Below are 4,184 nucleotides of genomic sequence, written 5' to 3'. Positions count from 1 at the left end.
CCATTTAAAGCCACACTTAACACTCTCTTCCTGTTCTCTAATCTTCAGTGACCATCTGTTGGGTCTCTACTTCTAAAATGCTGCTGTTAAATGTTTATGTAAACACAAATAGACAGTATGTAACCTTTTGAGGTTGGCTTTTCTACTCAGAATATCCACTGAAGAATCACATGATTGCATATGTCAATAATCTGCTCCCTTTTCTTTGCCAAGTAGTATTCCATGGCATAGATATACCACAATTTAAGAATTCATCCATTTAAATATATATTGGCTGTTTTCAGTTTGAGAATATAATAAACAAACCCACTATGAACATTTGTGCCCAGATTTTTATGTGAGCATAAGTTTTTATTTATGTGGAACTTAGAAGTTAAGAAGGCATATTGTTATTCTTGAAAAAATACTAAAAAGAATAAAAAGTATTATTTTAATGAGTTTATTGAGGAAATAAATTAAGATAACACTCAACATTTGAGTTACCCAAAAGAAGGCAGAATAGCAGCATCAAAAACAGAATGGACAAATAAAAACACAAGCAGAAAAAAAAAAGCCAATCTATTTAAACCAAATTGTATAAACTATTACATTAGATATAAACCAGACTTGAGATAATACCAAGAGATATACAGTATAATACAAGCAATGTGTTGTGGTTAATATGGTCTCTGGTGGCATCTTGTGCCCCCTCCTCCAGATGTCTATGTCATCCCAGCATTTGTGGAGGCGCATTCTGGGAGATGCATGTCACACGGGCATCTGTTGCACAAAGGGAGGCATTCCAGTCAGGAGTTGTCTCCATTCTATGTTCCAGTTTTGCCTAGACGTTTCCTAGGTACACAGACACTCTCTAGCAGGAAGACAGACTCCAGATTTAGTTATCATGAACTACCACAGACAGCCAAGGTAGGTCTAACTTCTCCAAGGCTTCTGCACAGACAAGGCCTCATACAGAAGCAATAACTGTCAGAAGCCCCAATTACTGTGTTTCCACATCACATGATTTGAGCTGAATGTTCCTCCCTCAGGCATTCTAATAGAACCACACCATTTGTTTTGAAACCTACCCTCTCCCCCACCACATGACTGTGAAGACTTCATTAAATGACTACCATGTGTGTGTAGATCTATTAGAGGACATTTCATTTTTTTCCTTTAATCTCTAAACTATATGACTACTTGCAATCCACTTAACCTGTTCCAGCCCCAGAGTCCTAATCCCTAAAATGGCTATAACAATATGTTATTAATTAGCTTACTGTGATAATGAAATGTGGGGTATCTGGTACATTAAAAATGTTCCCGAAGCGATGTTATAGTGGTGCGAATATTATCTGTATTCAAATTAAGCTGTGTATACTGACATAACATTGTTCTTTTTCTCTAATTAACACTATAAACATGTAAAATCATAGAAAAACACAATAAAATTTACTTTATTTAATCACTTTATAAGAATATAATTTCAAAAATTAGGTTGCACACATAACCCCACAATGATTTTGAAAATATCATTGGCCATAAATATGCAGCATCTGAAATACATATGTGTATGTACACAGTTAATAAATGGTATCATCGTTGCTGACTGTAAATCATGTGTTCCAAAGCTGTGTAATGTGTCCCCTGCCAAACCAATCTTCAGCCTTTGACGGGCAAGCAAGCTTCTACTCATCCTTCAAAGCCCATAAGCTTCCACCTCCAGCTGCCTCTGGTGTCTTTCCTTCCCACCTTATAAGTATCTACACCATTTTGCTCACTAGACATTGAGACCCTTGAAAGTATAGACAAAGCCTCGCTCCGCCTTATTAACTCTCTCCACATGCTCTCCAGACACATATAACTCAGTGCTCCGCACAAAGTTGGTGTTTTTGATAGGTGCTTAATAGCCTAAGCTAGCCTCCTCTGTGCTATTTCTTGTCCTTAAGGAGATATATCTATAAGTGGCTCTGTGTGTGCGCTACATTATTCAAGTGTAAACATTTCAATCCCATCCAGATGTCGACATGCGGCTGATTCCTCTGATTCGGTTCCTCCTGGGACTATGGCGTTGAGATGGTGAAGCATGTCCTATTAATGAGGCATGGAAGAAGCACCTGGAGCCCATTAGCAATGGAGATGCTGTCACAACTGTAATGTGACTGGGGACGTCTGTCCTGCGTAACTCGTGATGGGATGGGAGATGGAGTCTACGCTTGCTATGACTTTACCATCTCATCTGTCTCCGTCACTGTAGGTGGTTTCTTGTCATTATTCAGGGAACCGGGACAAATCCAAGTTTCACTGCCAAAGAACTGACTTCTGCTGGGTAATCACTGTGGCTGGTCCAATCTGGATCAAGGCAATTCCACATTCAGGGCCTTCACAATGAACTCAACTAAATACCAGCTTGTAGTAGGATAACAAGGTATGACTGAAAACAATATAGACTAGCAAAGGGAAGGAAATGGCTTAAGCCAAAACAAGCTAAGTTCTGGAGAACCCTGAGTCTGGTTTTCAAGGAGAACTCAGATACCCAAGGTATTAGAGGCAGGCCACCAAATAAAGTCAGAAGAAACCAAAGTAGATGAGAGCCCCGTGAGAATAAAGTTCCCATCAATCCTTCGTTCTCTTTCTTCAACCTTCAACACTTGCTTAGTAGGAAGGGAAAAACAAAGAAACAAAAACCCTCTGAGTAATCAACTTTGAAAGTTTCAATAATGAAGTCATTAGGCCTAGAGCATTCAGAGAGCAATTTCATTTAATTTGCCCTGCAGTAGCAGGGAGAGACCTCTCCCCATCGTGTGGCACCGTTACACCCCACATCCATTCTAACAGCACCAGCTCCATTGCAAGCCCTGGTCGCACACAGAGCTTTTAGCTCACCCACCTGAAGCAGCAAGCATATGGTCCAGGTCAAGAAGATTGTTCCTGAAGTGCTCAGGCAGGGGCACAACTAGGTTCTCATCGGCATGGCTCCTTCCTGTCCCTATCCATGACTCCTAAGTCACCATCCTCATCTGGTTCAAGACAGAGAACAAATGCATGGGCGTAAAGGTGCAATTTTATTAATGAAGGTGACCTGAACGTGGCAGAAGTTCCCCACACTCAGTTCCCCAGAACAGAGCTACCCATCTGGCCCCAGCTGAAAGGAAAGGAAAGAAATGGCATTACCTGGAAAGATACCAACAGCCCCAGAGCCTGTCACCACGTCTGCCTTCCTTTATTTCTCAGATGGTCAAGGGGGTAGGGAGGACACTTCTACCTCACAATGATGAAATCTGAATTTAATTCAGCTCTTCCCACTTATTTGTCATCTAAAAATGTTACACTACCTCGGAATAACCCTCCCGGGGTTTAATAATTTCCCAGTTGAGCAAACTGGGTAGGCAGAATTAGAATCGCTCCCAGTACCTATCTTTGATATGCCAACAACAAAAGTTCCCCTATGGTTTTATTCATTTGCGCATTCATCAAAACATTAAATATTTATTCAACTGCTGTGGGGTAGACAGCAGTGTTCTGGGGAGAAAGAAAGAGACAAACATTCCCTCTTCCTAGGAAAGGGGATGATCTGTCAGGTGGGCTGTGCTCAAGTCATACCTTGTCATAGCTGGCATGCTACGTCTGACTCACCTCGGGTTGAGAATAGGGCCTCAACCAAGGGAAAGGAGTTCCCTAAGCAACGATACCCACTCCCAACCTCAAAGTCCATGTTGAGCCACCTCTGGCTTCTTCCCAACTCTATATTATTTCCTGTGTTATAGGAATCTGCCCGTTTACACTTTGGTTATCTAATTCTCTGTTATAAAGTTTTAGCCAATGTGAATAAACTTGCCATGTCTATAAGCCACTGAAACACAACACCCTGTGCATGTCACACACATACCAAAAGATAATGAAGAGTTTGAGAACAAGAACCTGTGAGGATAAGAGTTTCTCCTCTAAGAAAGGACAACAGAGCAGAGCAAAGACCCCTCTCCTGACCCACAGCCCATCTCTGCTCCACAGCTCAAGGTTGGGCCCGGCTTTAGGAGTCCGGACCTGCATTCCATGCACAGCCATCAGATCAACTGCTCTGTCACCAGCCACTCCTCAGTTACTGACCTCTTCTCCTTCCCCTCCAGAACTGTTGGCTATCCATCTCTGAGCTCATAAAGTGCTAGTGAGCATCTATAGAAAATGCAGGACAGAAGAGGAGAGAT

The 4,184-nt window shown here is 41.8% G+C and overlaps 1 long non-coding RNA gene across 1 annotated transcript; it reads left to right on the top strand.

Moving 5' to 3' along the window:
- Nucleotides 1-791: 791 nt before the first annotated feature.
- LOC131914133 (uncharacterized) lies at nt 792-2,601 on the top strand. The gene is made up of 2 exons (XR_009380076.1): nt 792-906; nt 1,999-2,601. It is a non-coding gene; the product is annotated as an uncharacterized LOC131914133 (long non-coding RNA).
- Nucleotides 2,602-4,184: the final 1,583 nt, after the last annotated feature.

The sequence above is a fragment of the Peromyscus eremicus genome, chromosome 7 (assembly GCF_949786415.1).
Source record: "Peromyscus eremicus chromosome 7, PerEre_H2_v1, whole genome shotgun sequence".
NCBI classification, from domain to species: Eukaryota; Metazoa; Chordata; class Mammalia; order Rodentia; family Cricetidae; genus Peromyscus; species Peromyscus eremicus.
The sequence above is the reverse complement of the archived record's forward strand: the minus strand, read 5'-3'. Positions and strand labels throughout refer to the sequence as shown.